We start from the raw sequence: 18,775 nt of genomic DNA on the forward strand, positions 1-18,775 counted from the left end.
TGTGCAAAACTGATACAAACTCTGTGAAGTGAAATGGAAATGTGGATAATCTGTCTCTATGTGGATTAGACAGAAATATGCAGCTTAAATATATACAAGCAGTTTATCTACAGCATATGACATAAGAAAGCAATGGTATATGAAATCCACGGTGTTAGAATTAAATTATTCACATGATATCTCACCTTTTATAAAATAGTATAACTTTCCGAAGATCTATGACTGCTTTGTATTTTGTTAGCTACTCATTTGATGCAAGAAACAGTTTAACACGTACATATAAATCTGAACTCTTTATACGACTAAGAGGTTATTTAAAATATTGCAATGTTTCACACTTTGTTTTTTTCATGTGGGATGTAAAACAAAGAAACAGATATTTTCTTCCCAAGTGGAAACAAATTCTTTGGAATGCAATCACACCCTTTTCATTTCACAAGTATAACAAACACTTGGGGAGGAAAACATTCAATTTAGCCATACAACTAACATTGCATACTCTTGTCTTTCACTGTTTGAAGTACAGATGTCAAGTTTCTATCTGCAAATAGAAGTACAGCTATAGCTTTAATGAAAACAAGTATCTCAAATGCTTAGGATAAAAAGCATCTGCAGAGAGGCCAAGGGGGGAAATGAGAACATCATGATCATGACAGAAGCTCCACCCCTTTTGTACATGTGTCCTAATGTTGTGTGCACATATGAAAGGATTGTAGTTTATGCCATGAAACTGCTTTCATCATTTTTATTAAAGCGCTAGATCCAATGGATGTCTCTAGTCAGGGATATATGCCTATGAAACATGCATAAATATCCTCTGTCTTTTTTCTTTGCTTTTTAAATAAACTATAACTCCATAATGCTAGCTATGGAGTGGCTCTGAAAATGTTATATTGTGTCACATCATTTATTGTGCAAGTTTTTGATGGACATTTGATCTTGCTTGAAGAAAGAATAGAGAATAGGGCTATTTATAATGAAAGTTACCACTTATGCTTGAATTCATTTACAATACATTTTATATTTACAGTACTTTAATATTACTATTTCCCTTGCTGTTTTGCTTTTGCATCTTTTAATCTATGCTTTTTAATTCTAGGTATCTAAACTAGGAACTCCCTTTGTTTCTTCTTTCTTTTGTATGATCATTCTGGGTCCTATCACAGAATGCAGTTTGAAGATGTAATTCCTTTCTTAAAGTTCTTTTTTCAAATCTATTCCGAACAGCATAACTTTAACTGCAAGCTATGTCCTTTTCAGTATTGCTAATATTAAATCTTTTCCCCTTTTTTCACATGACATTCCAATGTATAAATATAAAAGACAACAAAATCCATGTCCTAGCAATTTCAAAAATGGTAAAGTGTGATTATTATTTGTAATAAGCACTAAGCATAGATCACATCACAGTTTTTCTTGTTGCCAATTAAATATTGCTATTCGTATATCAGCAATCCTCAAATGTTTCTTTAACTGTGTCAGTAGAGCAGCTTCCATTAAGTATCAGGAAACAAAACAGACAAGGATTAAAAATATGCCACACCTGAAGTTTTAATAAACACCTTCATCAAAGATTTCTAAAACATATAAAGAAAAAAATATTTACTTAGCTAGCTTATTAAAAGCAAGCCTTGAGCAATCAGTGTTTGCTAGGAGATTATACCTTTGTTTCTTCATCACTCGTCAATTGTCAGATACTATTACTGCCAACAAAATCAGAGGCTGTTGTGAAGAAATCCTCTTTAACATTTTGAAATTAGCTTTTTTTTCTGGACACTTGCTTAATATACAGCAGAGCAAAAACTATCCAAGTTATCTTTTAGACAATGGTATTAAATAGATGCAATTTTAATAGCATAATTAAAAAAAAATAAAATTACCCCAAGGCGCATGAATATACTGTATATAACAGATTTGACAGACTTTCTAAGAGAGTTGAATCTAGATAACTACAGCAATGTATAAATGTCTACTAAGAAAGTATTTGTGAATATACATGTGTATAATTAATTGTTAATTGCATCTATTTGAAGTTATACCATAAATAATTTTGTATTTCAGCCCAATGTAGGTATAACTACCTTAATTTGAATCTAATTACTTGGTTAGTAATACAATTAATATTATTGCTATGTATTTGTTTAGTAATAATGGATTGCTGCACATGGTACAATAAATCTGATTTATTTTGTAGAAGGTCCCTGAAGTTAATATGAATGCAGCACATGATACTGAAGTTGGTAAACCTTAATATTTGGCATTTGCCCCAATGTACATGTGTCCTAATGTTGTGTGCAGATATGAAAGGATTGGAGCTTGTGCCATGAAACTGTTTTCATTTATTTTTATTAAGAACCTTGGATTGAGAATAAAATATTTTGAAATGGACAAGATGTATATGTAGCACTTAAACCAAATACGTTTCTTCCAGGCTGACCTAAGTTTCCCAAGATCATGAAGCAGACTTCTTGTCCCAATAAAAGCCCTTTTATTTAGGTTAAAGTGAATTCCTCTCCAGCAAAGTCCTGGCAAACAGTCTTTCATGAGATTTCACAACCTTTATCAGGCTTGGAGAGTTGCCAGGCCGATATCTTCCAAACGCCACGCTGTAGCAGAATTTACTTGACAAGAAGTCAGGAACAGATCTTTACCCTAATGAATTGAACTAATTATCTCCTGAAAAAAACCACTCCCCTTTTACTCCTCTTTATTCCGTATGGGAAGGGCCATTCATCGTCCACCTATGTCCTTACTCCTGAGTCAACTCTGGTTCCTTAACTGTTCCCTTGTCCTGGCAGCTCTGCACATGCACACTCTGGGAACAGTCTCCAGCTGTTCTTCTGCCCCACTGATCTCCGACTCCAAAGGCAGCTGATAACTGTCAGATGGCCCTGGCCTCATCTCTGCCTCTGATGCAGAGCACTTGTCAGAGCCTTCCCCAGACTCCAGGACTGGCCCATGTTCCTCCCCAACCTCCTCACTGTCCGAGTCTGGGGCCACAACAGATTGTATGGCTACTAAGATATCTGAACAATCCCAGAAAAAAAAAAGTAATGTGCTGTAGAGAGTTGGAAAGAAAGTTAACATTAGTGCCCCTGTGTACTCCGAAGCATTTTTTCATGATCAAATCTGAAATGCCTGTTTGATACAAGTTATGGGATGATATCTGAACATAATTTACTAGTGTGTAAAGTCAGTGACTTTTATATGTCAAATATGTGAAATATATAAAAACATGCAACCAATGGCCATTAGAAAAGGGCTATTATGTTATTTTTCAGTAAGCTAAATGATATTAAGATACAAAAACTTAATCTGTTAAAAAAAAACATATTTTTGTGAGTCATAAAAACAAAAGTTGGCAACTCTGCTCCAGCTGATGACTAATGATGAATTAGCAAGAAAAGAATATTGATTAGTGGAATAGAAAAAGGAATAGAAAAAGAAGGAATAGAAAAAAAATACATGTGGGGGTCCTGTGTATGCTTACTTCAAAAACTGACCTATTTGTTATACTGAATCTTTGATTCCAGGAATGAAAAATGCGCTGACAGTGAATTGACAAATAAAAAAGGAGAATTATTCCATATACAGAATACAGCATGATAGCCAGCATGAAAAAGGCATGGGTCAGATAGACATGTTTTTCCATGGGTCAGATAGTTAAAAAAAATTGGTGCCACATAATGAGCAAGCATGTAAAGTAGAAGTGGTGGGTTGGCGGTCATGCAGGGTTCTGCTGGACAGGGCTTCCAGAGCCACCACAAGGCAAAGCAGATGTCGGAGCAAATGGAGCAGCTCCTTTCCCTTGCCTCATGGCAGTGGCACTGCCACATTGCGCAGCCTCCTGCCCCGCCCTGAGCAAGCAGAAGTGTGCCTCCCAAACATGGGGGAAAAAAATGAGACACCCCCAAAAGAAAATAAGACTGGGTCTTATTTTGGGGGGAACATGGGTAGATACTGCTTGTAGAAAATATGATCCGATACAGGACTTTTAATAAGGCCATTCTGCTTGCTTGCGACTTCAACGGAACAGGAGGCTGAGCAAGGCTTATATTAGAATAGGTCTTATTTTGGGGGAAACAGTATATACAATTCCTACTCAGAACTGATTAGCATACTCCTCTTTATAATATTGTAAGACCTGCTAAATTTAATGGGGCTTATTTCTTAGTAAATGTGGAAGGAAAGGTTTCTAACAAAACATCAAATGAGCTCTGTTAATTTATACACTAAACTAGAGAAATTGGTGTGTTTATATCTCAATCTGTTTTGAATTATCATTGTAGTCTCACTACTTAGTTAATTAAAATGCCGGTTTCTATTATATGAGACCAAAAAGATATTTTATTGGACCACTAGGATTTGATAAAAGCATACAAGATGTTACCAGATATACTCTACTCAACTGCAAAAATAATTTAGAGATATAGTGTGAATGATTCTTGAAGTACAGTCAACAAAATGAAAAAGTATACCATATAATGGCTTTGCATGTTATCTTACAAATATCTAGAGAGATACTTGACCTTCACTGAGCAGTGAAGTTCTCACTACCATAGTTAGTGAAAACCTTTTTCATTATCAGAACTGAAGTCTAATAGAGTGTATCTCATAATACTTTGAAGTATTAAAACATGTATTTCAAAAGTAAAACTGAAATGTATTTCTATGTTGCAAGTAATATTCTAGACACGTAGGATTGTACCAATATTTCCAATAACACATCGAAAGATGATGAAACCTTAAATCAGAAGTGGATATCCTCATCTGCCCAGATTTTAAGAGGCCTTCAGGTCTCCTAATGACATAAATGGAAAGCTGAAAAATGTACTCCTGGATTCGCTCTTGTTCCTGGCTAGCAAGCACTTTACCATTCATCTTGGGTCAGTTTGGATCTGCTACAATCTCTCAGGTTAGATTAATTTCATTGTGTTGGTGTTGAGAAATAATGAAAGAAGATGTAGGGAAATAGAATAGAATACAATAACAGAGTTGAAAGGAACCTTGTAGGTCATCTAGTGCAGTGATCCCCAACCTTTTTTACGCCGGGGCCTGGTACCGGCATCAGCTGGGCGCTGCGGCCCGGTACCAGCATCAGCTGGGCACCGCCATCTTTTTTTGATGAAAAAGTGCTTCCGGTGACCTCACCGGAAGCACTTTTTCATCAAAAAAGATGGCGGGCTCGCGCTTCGTGAGCTTTTCCGGGTAGAAATGGCTTTCTACCCGGAAAAGCTCACCGGAAGCACTTTTTCATCAAAAAGATGGCGGGCGCCAGCAAGCCAGCGGCCCGGTAGGACTTGTTCCGCGGACCGGTACTGGTCCGTGGACCGGTGGTTGGGGACCCCTGATCTAGTGTATCCCCCTGCTTATGCAGGAGACCCTATATCATTTCTGACAGATGGCCGTCCAGTCACTTCTAGAAAGCTTCCAGTGATAAAAGCACCCACAACCTCTGAAGGCAAGCTGTTCCATAGTTTGATTGTTCTCACTATTAATTATACTATATATGCTATATTATAATTCAAGATATACAGCCTTCAGCTCTTAAATGAAAAGAGAGGTAGAAATGTAAGTTTCTTTTAAACTGCAAGGTTAGATTTTTAGCCTTTAAATGTCTCGCATTCAAATCTGCCTATGCTGTAAGAATTTAGGAGAGACTATCTCCAAATTGCATATTTTAATGAGATTGAAATGGTAGGGGATGAGACCCAATATCTTCGAAGTAAAATGCCTCTATAGTAGCATTTTTTTTCTCCAGAGAAATCTGTTGGTCCAAGTACAATGAAATCTTTGTGGAAATCATGGGCTTTTATAAAGCCATTCAATAAGGAGTTGGGATTGTAGCAAGGTGCTAACCTTTAATCTGCTGATATGGCTGCTACTCAGTTGTTTTATGTTAACAGTTTACATCTGGATTTGCTTAATGGGGTGGGTTAATGTTTTTTATTGGCATTTATTTTTATTGTCCTTTAAACAGTTTTTAGGCTTTCTTTGAGGCATATTATAGGATTTAAATCTTTTTTTAAAAGAAGCTGAAATGGGTTCCATATATTTGTTGAAAATATCTCCTATATTAACAAGGGAACTATTTTTAATAGCTCAATCGCACAGCTCCAACCTTTGTATGTACTTCATTTTCCTTGCTGTAGAAGGAATATTCCTAAAACTTTCACTTACAGTGCATTTCTTCAATCAAACAAAGGAAGTGTTTTATGGAAATAATCAAAAGGATACTACCACCCCCTCGTGTCATTTGACATGAAAGCAATCAAATAGAATTTGTGCAGCATCTCATAAGAATGATAAACCAATTGAAGAAGAATAAGATGACTCAAATCATCGGATACATCAAAGACAGAAAAAAAGAGCTCTCTTTTGTAGCTCTTGGGTATAAAAACAGACTTAAGAAAATATAAAGGTAAAAATGCTTCCATGTTTGAATTATTTAAGTCATTTAAAAATAGAAAATCCTTACCATTAGCTATTTCATGATGTAGAGAGTAAGGGGCAGGCAGTGGATCAAATGTTCAGTTTCTACTTTCAAGCAGTGGGATTTATATTTTGAATTTGTCTTTGCATAGAGATCTGCAACTAGACACAATGATGCTAAAATGACAAAATGTCTATCATGACAAGTGCCAAATTTTTCACATAGATCATGGTGTCAGAAGCACATATATGTTGTGTAGATTTGTGTCATGGTACACATTTTGTAATTTGGGCTCTTACTGTATTGTCCTGGGGGATATTAAAGGCTGTGTGTACCTTCTTTGATGAGTGCATCCTCAGCAAATGTTCATTTATGCTATTTCTTACATAGCTGAAAATAATTGTCAAGAACTAATTAATGGACATATAGAGGGATAGGCATGCTAATGCTCTTGAATTTATTTATTTATTTATTGCAGTCTTAAGTTAATTGGTAAAACAGTTTTTAATTATTTGCAGGTTGTAAGTGCATGGAAATACATGATTCAAATATATTTAAATCATAATAAAATATAAATCTGTCTTACATTTTGGTAGATGTAATCAGAATGACGTGTAAGCATTGAACAAGCTGATGACCCTCACTTTGTTAAGGACCTAAGCGTACTTATCTCTGATGATCTATGCTCCAAAGTTCACTGTAACAGGATTGCCAAAAAAGGCATAAAGAGTTGTACATTTAATTTTGCGGAGTTTTTTACTTCCAGTTTGAGCTTCTTCGGCAACAGACCGAAGCCTCGTCTCTGCGAGGTTTCGATCCGTGCTCACCATTGGAGCGCCCCGAGCCGGCTGGTTTCGGGGCTAAGCCACCCCATAGAGGTGGTGAAGAAGGGGGAGACTGCCTGCAGGGTTGAGGAGAGCCGCATCTCTACTCCCCAGCTGGCCATTACTCCCTTTCTCGAAGGCGGTTGTAGCGGTGGTCAGAAATGGCCACCACAAAAAAGAACTCGATCGGAAAAGAATGTGCAGGAGGAAGATAAGAAGAGAAAGTTTTGGTTGACCGGGTCAAACAGCAAAAGCAACAAATAAGGTACCCTGGAATTGAAACTATTAAAAAAAAACAATAACATTGTTCCCTAAGAAGATTTTTAAGCTGCGAAGGAGAGAGAAAAGGGAAAAGATTTGGTTTTTTTTTCTCCTTTTCCTATACTGACAGCTAAGAGACTTAAGCAAGAAACTGGAAAAAAATCCACTGACATCAATAGGCATTTAATGCTGAAAATAAAAAGTCAAAGGGATAATAAAGATTTCTGGATAATCCAAAGCTTTTGAAAACAGGAAAGGAGAGAAAAAGAATAAAAGGGCAGGATCTGGAAGGGAAGAGACTGCCTGGAATTAAAAAGAACTTACAGCAAAATCTCAACAAGACTTCCAAAAGATACATTTTAACTGAAACATCGCAACAAAAACTTAAAAAGTACAAAGAAGATGCACAAGAAGGGAGAGATTCTTTTGGCTTCGTATTTCAGTTCTTAGAAATGGAGATTTGGAACTATGAGAAACAACAAGAAATGCCTGCAGAACAAGAAGATTGCGACAAAGAAGAAGCCATCTTTAATGAACAAGTAATCTTAGGTGGGGGAAAAAAGGAAAGGGGAGAAAGAATGGAAAGTTTAAGATTGGGAAAAACAACCTCCCCCCCCAAAAAAAAAAAATAGAGTGAAAAATAAGTATAAAATCAGAAAGCAACAGAAGAGGGAAATGCAGAAGAGAGAATTAGAAGTAGAGAGACAAGGGAGTAAAAAGGGGAGGGAGAAGATGAGAAGGAAGAAAGAAAGGAAAAGAAGTTATAAAGGACAGAAACAAAATATAGAGAAACAGGGCCTATTTAGAGATAATGGGTGAAAATTTAATGGAAAAAGGGATTCTGCAAAGGTACATAAGATAGTATTGTTATATTAGAAATAGAAATAATTTTAGAAAATATGCAACAATGTATGATTAAAATGTTTGATAAAATAGCTATTGTAATTCAGTGGAATGCTTGTCCATAAATAAATGTAACAAAATGAATATTTAATGATTTACAAAACATATGTGAAGAGAAATAAGGGAAAAATTAATTATGGAGATTATACATGTCTTTAAGGAAGTATAGAGATTATACGTGTCTTTAAGGAAGTATGATATTTAATTGAAAAGAAATGTTAAAAATGTTAAGATTGTAATGATTATTAATGATAGAACTGAATTGGAATGGAATGAGGGTTTATAATTACATATATTTATAAACTTTTTAAAAAGAATATAGTGTGTATTATAAGAATGTACCAAGCAGAATTCAATTGGAAATTATGTATTATGTATTATATTGAAGGTCATAACCTTAAGGTATATATTGAAGTTTGAATAAGAGTTGAATGGATGTAATTAAAAGATATAAAGGTGTCATACTCCAATTAGTAACTACAGGAGAAAACTTGTTTTATGAGAAAAGATAATATGAAATTGAAACAGAACAGACAAAAGTATAAATATAATGATTTGAATTGAGATGAGATAATCAAAATAAAATTGAGAAAATTAAAAGAGGGGAAAAACTATATAGAAAATGTAGATATGGAATAGAACACAAAAAGGAGCATGAAATTGAGTTTTGTGTCTGTATAAAGAAGTTCAACCCAGGACCATGCTATTTTCAAAAAAGATGTTTTACTTGTATTTTGTATGTGTGAAAACCCAAATAAAACTTTATTTTTTTAAAAAAAAATTGCAGAGTTTTTTTTTCTGGAAACATTGTATTGCTAATTAGAGCTTATAAAACTTACGCTAGACCAATCTTAGAGTATTGTTCAATTGTTTGGAATCCCCATCATGTATCTGACATCAGTACAATTGAGCGGGTACAGAAGTATTTCACAAGAAAAGTCTTGCAGTCTTCTGTACAAAATAGAATTCCCTATGCTACTAGGCTAGAAATTCTCAGTTTGAATAACTTAGAACTGTGTTGCTTGCGAGGTATTGCCTACAAAATTATACCTAGTAATGTTTTACCTGTAAATGACTAATTTTGTTTTAATTGCAATAATACGCATGCTAACATCCGCTTTAAACTCAGTGTAAATCATTCTAAACTTGACTGTAAAAATATGAATTCTGTAATACAGTTGTCAAAGTCTGGAATGCTCTACCTGATTCAGTTGTTTCGGGTACAAATTTTCACAGTTTCAGTCACAAACAGACTTTTATGGACCTTACATCATACTTAAGTGGTTAGTAGAGAGGCATGCATAAGTGCACTAATGTGCCTATCATCCCTGTCATATTTTTATTCTTCTATTCTTGTTCTCATTTTTGTTTGACAAATTCTAATAAATAAATAAATATATTTAAAAAATAAATAAATTCCCAAAGCAAGATGAAAAAGCTACCAGAAAATCTTGGACTATTGCAGTAGCATGTCTGAATCTGTAGGGTATAAGGTGGAGTGTTCAAACTTCCAGCCCTCAAATCTTTTTAAGTCTACACCACAGGGCTTTGCTTCTTGCTTTGTTATTGTAGCTTGGTAGTTACTATTGTTATTTTCTGTCTTCCAGGAGATCCCTCATGTGGTGTCTTCCTCAGCAGCATGTGAGAAAGAAGGTGCCCTCAAGTTCTGTGTGATTTTATGACAATTTAAAGGGGGAAAAAAGAACAAAAATGAATCCATAATTATTCCTGACTTAATGCTGATGTATGTGGCCTGAGAAATCTCTCCCTCTCCTTTGTCTAGCAATAGATCAATTTCACAAGAGAAAAACAAAATCAAACTTTTTAAAAAAGGGAAAGAAAACATAAATCACATTTTTTGGCTTTAAATTTTTCACAAGCAAAACATTCAGAAGCAAAGCAAAGGAGATTAAAATACAAAGTTAATCAAATCACAGACAGCATCTGCAAAGAACCTCCAAAAGGGGGAAAAAATTAAGAGAAATATAAAGTTCTGGCAAAGCACAAGATAATGTTGGTCTGTTCCAGTTTAGATGCATTTCTGATGCACAGAATTCTAGGTGTGTTTGTTTATTAAACTTGTATGTTGCCATCTTGCCTAGAGTTGACTCTAGGTGGCTTACAATCAATAAAATAACAATGTAAAACATTAAAACAAAAAATAGTAACACTAAAATTAGTTTAAAATTGACAAAGATGGGGAGAAAGGGAGGAAGATGGACACAAGAAAGAGGTGGGATCTTTTCTTACTTGCAAAAATAAAATAAAATAATTCAGCTGCATAATAAATATAGAAGCAAAATATTAAATGTTAGACATGCAAAATAAAAATCATATTTAATATTTCTATTTAATTTTTCCTATTTCTCTAGAGAAGGGACTGCCCTTGAAATCAAATTCCCTTTTGATTTCATTGTTACCTGGAAATCCTTTTATTCATGCTAGTTCCCCAGCAGAAGCTGATAATTGTCCCTCCCCCACCTCTTATATATGCCTGCCTACAACCTCACAATAGAACAAAGCTGCTTTCTCTTGGAGAGGGAAGGGTGCAGGAAAGCTGGCTTTTGCTTTTATCACAAAGACAGCACCTTATAAAAAGTTAAGTGTTGGGTATGTGAACTTGGCTGGCATAAGGGTTGGGAGGGAGAAACTTCATAACGGTATTTCTGGATTATCTCCCAGTTTCAGAAGCATTATACTTATGATTTTGGCCTGAGACCAATATGCCACCTGAATCATGTTTTATCTATTTAGGCCATACCCTGACTCATCCTTTTTTTTCTTCTCTTCCCTCCTTTCTTTGAATTTTTCTAACCACATGATTATTTTCTGATTCATCAAGAGTCTTTTTGTTTTCAGTTTGGATAAAATTTGGATTGTGATGCCAAACAATATTGCTGAATTCACACATTAAGAAGAAATGTGGTTTCTTGGGTTTATCTTAAGAGTATTGTATGAATGCAACTACTGTGGTTTGTAAATCACAATTATAGCTTAACACGGGTATCAGTTCAACCCATTGTAGAGCTTAGCTGACTAATGGAAAAACCAATAGATAACTTTATGAAATCAGTGCCACTGAAGCAGAACCATTTTCTGTCCAGGTGGATATGGCTGAACTATCTTTGTCTCTGAAACCACTGATATTTACTATTTAAATGATAAAATTCATCTTTTTACCAGTTAAATTGTTTTAAATGTTTTCATTATACTATAACTTTTCCTCAAGGAGAATGAAATAGCAAAGTAGTCATTGAATATTAAACATTTACAAAACGTGGAGAAATTTAGCTACAATACTCCAGGAAACCACCTGGAATTATTTTAACAAGGCAAAACTGAAAAAATATTGCTTAACTTAGCTTCTGCTCTTTTTTAAAAAAATATTTTTTATTCCAGTCTTACTCAATCTGGTACTTCCTTTCAGTCTGGCACTGTCATTTCTAGGCTTCCCATTCAGCATGGGCTGCTTTCATCTATTTTGCAAAAAGCTGTTTTTGTTAGATATGTTTCATTTCAAATCCTTAATGCGATTGAGCAAAAATTCAGTGTTTGACATGCTTTGTGAAACATCGCCAGCGCAATGGAAAGCAGAATTTTAAGATGATAGGACTGCATCTGAAAACAAAAAGATAAAAGGAGATTGGTGGCACTGCTGACTGGATGTGATAGGAAAAATAGCCCTGGATTAAACTCTGCCTGGATTAGCTTTTTCTTATTATAATATTCAGCAAGCAAGATATCTTCTGAAAGGAATCTTGACTGTTTATCAGCAAATGCTTTCATGCCATTCTGAAAACAAATGTGAATAAAAGGAACAAAGCAACTTAAATGGAGTGCCATAATCATCAAAGGTGTGAAGACAGTGAAATCTAATTACACAAAGAGATGTCTAATAACCAGAATTTCCTACTTCTTCATTATCCCAGACAAGTTTATCATTCATGCAAAGGAACATGTATTTTAGGCAGAAATATCTGTATTTTCTTAGTATTTTCTCTATAAGATGACCAGCGTATAAAATAATTTCTTAACATTTGATATGTATTCAAGGAAAGAAGGTTCAGCGGATCTCGTTTGACAAAGAGGTTAACTGCCTGAAAAATCTGCTTTTATGTATATATGAAGGATATGCGAATGTTATCTTTTGTCACAATTAGCCACAATATTTCTATATCCATTCTTGTGGGAGGGAAAGAGGGAGTAGTTTCCAGAATGTATTTAGAGCAGGTGCTGAAGGCTACCAGGTATTCAGATCTGTAGCAATTGCACAAGTTGTCATTTTTAAAATGAAAGAAGGGAAAAATATTCAGTATATAACTAGAGAGCAATCATAACTGTGTTTAATTAAATTAACTGGAATAAAATCAAATGTACTTTTTGTCCTCTTGTTACTTTTGTCCTCTTGTTACTCCCTTGGCCTAGAAAAAAAAAAGGATATTATGAATGTACTTGGGCTGCAAAACAACAGTCCTTTGAATTAATTGGCCACCCAACTCCAATGGACTCTGTCATGTAGCGATCATCTAGATTTTTTTTTCAATTCAGACATGGCTTACCTGAGATAGAAATGTGTCCATCTTTTGAATGACAGGAAGAAATTACAAAAAAAGACCATGAAGCAGTCACCTACTTTATAATTGTATGTCGAATTTGTTTTGCAGTTTATGCATTCAGAACATTCCATGGGTAGTATATAGCAGCAGTGGTGCCATAAGTTGTTATTATTATTCATAATGCTAGAAATGGAATGCCATATTTAAGAAAACCTAATGATCTTAAGGTAGAAGCAAAATTCAAAGAAGGGGCTGACTTCATTTAGTCCCTTTATTAGATATTTAGGCCTTTACAAGAGTATTTGAATCTTTTAAATTCAGAGTCATTATGCTCTGTCTTTGTAAGCATAGCTGCATCATAATATCCAAATATCTTTTCCAAGGCCTTCATTGCCACATTATCAAGTTCTAATGAGGCATTTATCCTGACTGCAAGTTCCTTTACTGTTGATAGTTAATCCTAAAAAACCAAAAGCAATCTATCACAATGCCTTTACTATCAATTCTAAGACTAGTTGCAATACTTTTAGTGATTATATTGGTTTTGTTTACATTTCATTTTAATCTTCCACTGTTTACTGTTTATATAAACTGACTTCTTTTGTTGCCATCTTCTAATACTAGAGGTTCTTGTAAATGAGAAATGTTGGGTGTTGATATACACAGGATTTCAATGCACACCTTCCCTCTTTGCTTGTTATTTTTTATCAGTTACCATTCTTTGACATCCTTTAGCATAGCGGTCCTCAAACTTTCTGAAAATCAGAGATAGGTTCATGGATGGAAATGTTTCCATGGATCGGGACAGGGGGGATGGTTTCATACACACAATCTAGATCCTGCACATGTGCAAATAAAGTTTCACTTGCTCGCCCACACTTGTACAGCCTGTTTCCTCTAACAGGCCACGGACCAATACTGATCTGTGGTCCAGGGATTGTGGGGGGGGGGGCTGCTTTAGCATACCAATTGCTTAACAACTTATTTGATTTCATCTTGTGGTTCTTTTTATCCATCCATCAATCCATTATCTATCCATCCATTCTTTTTATCTATCCATCAATCAAATTTATATGCCATCTCATGAAAAAGTGACTCTGGTGGCATACAAAACTACAAAACAATTAACAATTATTTTTTAAAAAGCTAAGAAAGGATAACAGATATTAACAACAATTGAGTCACCTCAGTACTTGATTGGTCCCTAGGTCACCAGGCCTGGCATAACCAAATTTTGAAGAACTTATGGAAAATCAATAGGGTTGGAGCTAACCTTACTTTGGGAGCCAGGATGCTAACCTTACTTTGGGAGCTAAGATGGATGCCATGGAGAGAAGTCATGACTCCTGAGACTTGCCAATTAGCTATGTAGTAAACAGGACCCATAGCATGCTTGTTCTGTTGGATCTGATGGGATGGGGATATATAAGGTAGAGGTAGTTCCTCAAATAATCCAGCTCAATGTCATGGAGGACTTTAAATGAAGTTTAGGATTTGAAGCAATTCTCGATTTCTCCTTGAAAATGGGAAGTTTCTGCTCAAGATTATCTTCTCAAGAACCACCCAACTAGATGAATAGTTCTTCTACTTTAGGATGACTTGGAATTTGCACATGGGCAGTTCATGGCATCTTCTACAGTACAACCCTGGCTGGGTCTTTACTGTTGAGTTCTTCCACTTCTTATGTTCCATTTTCCTACTGTAATTCTGGTTGTGCATTTGGGACAGTGGTGGGATTCAAATATTTTTTATTATCAGTTCTGTGGGCGTGGCTTGGTAGGCGTCGTGTGGCTTGGTGAACGTGGCTTGGTGGGTGTGGTGGGGAAGGATACTATAAAATCTCCATTCCTTCCCCACTCCTGGGGAAGGTTACTGCAAAATCCTATTCCCTCCCACCCCACTAACCTGCTTTCCAGCTTCGTTCTCCTATGCAGGGCAACAAAAGAAGACCCAGCCAATCAGCTGGGTCTCGGGAGGCAGTGAATAGATGGGGGCAGGGCCAGTCAGAGGTGATATTTGCTGGTTCTCCAAACTACTCAAAATTTCGTCTTACCGATTCTCCAGAACTGGTCAGAACCTGCTGAATACCACCTCTGGTTTGGGATTTTCCTTTTCTGCATAACAGGATCAGCAACTATTTTAGTAACTGGGTAAAATAGGGTGACTGCACTTCAGGTTTCTTCCTTTAATGTTGCCAAGTAGCAGAACCTAGGCAGCAGGCCTTCTTGATAGTAGCCCTTGCCCTTTGGAGCACCCTTTTCCTGAGATTCACCAGTCCTAGTCTTCTGGTGAAGTTTTGAAGGCCTGGCTTTTCATATAAGCTTTCAAGTATTGTGAATCTGGAGTCCCATAATGTTCTTAATGGATGTCTGGAGGTGTGTTGCTTTTGGTGGGCCAGTAGTTTTGCAATGGTTTTCAAGGTTTTTACTGTTTAAATTGTTAATTATAAGCCACCCAAGGATATGATGCAAAAAGTGGGCACCTTTATATGTCTTTCAAATAAATAATTGCATCAGCAAGTAGAAGGTTTTAGCCACATCATAAATGCCATTCGTATACTGAAAGATCATCGGGCAAGTGCTGATTTGAGGAATCCATCATCTGGCACTATACTGTTTAACATTTTGTCTTGTCTATTCAGTGGCTTTCTTGTTAAAATAGAGGAGTGGTTTACCATTGCCTAATCTGGATTGAAAAAATGGGCGAACTTGATGTATATTTTGCCTTCGGTAGTAACTTTATTCATTGTACTTAAAAAAAAAAACACCTTCTGTGCTACCTCCAACTGAAACGTATTTGATGGTTATCAAATACTTCTTTATCTGCCTAATGTTTTCATTTTCCCCAGTGGTGGGATTCAAAAAATTTAACAACTGGTTCTCTGTCTTAATGTCTTCCAACAACCAGTTCACCAAACTGCTCAGAAAGTTAACAACCGGTTCTCCCGAACTGGTGTGAACTGGCTGAATCCCACCGCTGATTTTCCCCCATCTAATTACTGCCTATGCCTTAATAGTAACCAATATTATAAAACAAGATATTTGAGAGACTTTTTGACTTGTGGTGAGTTATTACTCTGATTTAAGTAAAAATTGTTTGACAAATTTCCCATTGACATGAATGAAACATTTTCCCCTATGAGTGAGTTTTCATCAAAGATTTATTTGAAAATATTATTTTATGAAGAGATTAATTTTAAGAATAGACATTCCTAGAAGATCATTAATTCTTCAGAATACTTAACTATTGCCTGTAATAAGTATATTGCTGGAAACACCCTATTGGTTTTAACTAAAACCAAAGTTAACATTGGAACAATTCCTTAATTAAAAAATAATGAAAGGAAAAAAGGAAAAAACTATGCAGTAAAACAAAGGGAAGATTAATAAAAATAATCCTTATATAAAACATAAAACGTAGGTAAAGATAGAGTTTTTAATCTCATTAATAAGGTACAAATCTGAAAACAGTTTTGAAAGAATTTTACTTCTTAAACATGCTGCAGTTACTGTAGGCAATTGGTCAACCTGACATTATGCTTATTGCTTTTGAAGCAATAATTTACAATTCATTTTGCTTTTAAACGCACATGTTTGATCCTTTTGTTTTTTTCTACATGACCCTTTTTGATCCTAAACCACGTGAACAGCTTTCTCTTTCTGAAACTTATATCCTTGTACTACAACATCATTTATGAAAGATTATTTTTTGCCAGTTCGTCTTAACATGCCAATAATTAATTACAAAATGGGTGTGGCAGTGGTGGGAATAGTGGTAGAAATGACAGAAGCTCTCATATTTGTGGTTAAACTTGAAAACTTTAATTGCTAGTATTAAATATTAAAAACAAAGCAATAAAAATCGCTCTTATTTTTTTTATTATTATTATTTTTAAATAAGAAAGGAGATAGTCTTTCATCATTGCTATTTAATAGTTCAAGGAAAACTACTGTGTTTATATTGTGGAATTAAAGGGGTTTGGGTTTATTTTTTCATTCTAATGACCGAGGAGTGCTGCAGAAATAGGAAACTAGTAGAAATTGAAGTGAAGTGTTTTTAGGAGACATATATTTGTAGGAATTTATTAGCTTTTGTTGTAATTACTAGTATCTCTGTTCAATACTGTACTTCTTTCTTTCTAGGACTGCTAGATTACAATTTTGAAAATAGTCACGTGACTAGTTGAGTTATTAATTTAGAAGAGATTACTTGAGAACAAAGAAGATGCATTAAGTTCTATTTAGCATTAGCACTATTAAGTAAGATATATTCCTGTAATATAAGAGGCATTATTTAAATCAGGGCAGCCTTTTTCAGTTTAGATATTTGGCTCTTGAGTTATTAGTTTTTTGGCAAAAAGTATGCAAGATGAGAAATTAAAAAGTACATTACTTTTAATTTAATTGGTGTTAACTTAAAAACAGATAATATGCCCAATTAGATTACATGGGATAAAGAATAATCAATAAGATTTCTGGCTCTAGAAGCATCTGAAATGTTCAGAAGATAATTTTGCCTAATTCATAAATGCCTCACTAGGACAAATATCCAATATTTTAGTTGTGTGCTCTGTTGTCAGAAAAATAATCTTATATTTCAAGGTGTCCTTTAACTGAAGATCTGTCCAGTCCAAGTCTCCTTTCAAAATAAAGAAACCTTGAATTACCCCCGCCCCCAAAACAGGTGCATAGGCAAGCATACCAATCACTCCACTGTGAAGAAATATATTACATTATAGTGTAATGTAATATATTTCATTTTCTTATATATTCATGCCTGCCTGCCTGCCTGCCTGCCCTCCTATTTACATACATACGTACATACAATTTCCCTTCTAGGTGTCATGTATCATTCTTAATCTTGGGTCCTCTACCAGAGATCTGGGAGTATTAGGGTTCTGCTTAGTATCTTAGCTGTTCCTAACACTTTCTATTTTCTAGATCAGGGCAGTGGTGGGATGCTGCCCGGTCGGACCTGTTCAGGTGAACTGGTAGCTGTGATCCTGTGATCACTGGCTGGTCCTGCCCACCCATCTGTGCGCTATCATTTCCATATATAACTAACTTTCCAGCTAGTTTCCCCCACCCTCACTGCCCAGCTGTGTTTCATGAGGTGCCTGCTGTAGTCACCGGAGCTGCCTGAGTAGATTAGCTGCCTCTTTGAAGCTCCATTTCAGACCCAAAGTGGCGCTTAAGAGTGCTCACAAACAGTGAACCAGTTGTTAACGTAAGTGCAGCCCATGTCTAGATCAGGGGTGTCAAACTCGATTTCTTTGAGGGCTGGATCAGCATTATAGTTGTCCTCTGTGGGCCAGCTAAGGAGGAGATATGATGGATGCCTCCTGCAGCACCCTGCTGGCCAAAATGGGGTATGGGAGGGGGCATGTGCATGCCCCAGCACCCCTTTTTGGCCAGCAGGGTGCTGTAGAAGGCTATCCAAGCTAAAAACGGGGCACAGGGGGCATGCACAGCCCCCCATGCCCCCCTTCGCTAGCAGAGGCACTCCGGGGCACTCCTTTGATATTTCTAGGCTGGCCCATCAGCCAGATCGAAGCACCCCGTGGGCTCAATCCGGCCCATGGACCTTGAGTTTGACACCCTTGTTCTAGATAGAAAGCTCCAGTGTTATTCCTGGTATCTGTTGAAACTATTCTCCCTGCTTAGGAGTCACCAATTTGGCCTTTACTTTTCACACCCTCTCTAGTTCCTCCTTCAGGTCCTGATACTTCTCCAGCTTCTGCTATACCAGGGGGTATACGAGGTGGAACCCTTCCCTGGTGCCCAAAAGGTTGGAAACCA

The 18,775-nt window shown here is 35.9% G+C and overlaps 1 protein-coding gene across 9 annotated transcripts in view; it reads left to right on the top strand.

Annotated features, from left to right (window-relative positions):
* Nucleotides 1-18,775, top strand: part of SEMA6A (semaphorin 6A) — a 180,544-nt gene that overhangs the window by 31,408 nt on the left and 130,361 nt on the right. Inside the window, exon 2 of one of the 9 annotated variants that reach the window (XM_087958029.1) lies at nucleotides 10,029-10,074. The exons of the other annotated variants lie outside the window; for them this stretch is intronic. The gene's annotated coding sequence lies outside the window, so the exon portion shown is untranslated. The remainder of the gene's footprint in view (nucleotides 1-10,028; nucleotides 10,075-18,775) is intronic. 9 annotated transcript variants of the gene reach the window in all.

This window comes from Notechis scutatus, chromosome 2 (assembly GCF_049901735.1).
Source record: "Notechis scutatus isolate UNSWTSFEM ecotype Mainland chromosome 2, rNotScu1.2, whole genome shotgun sequence".
NCBI lineage: Eukaryota > Metazoa > Chordata > Lepidosauria > Squamata > Elapidae > Notechis > Notechis scutatus.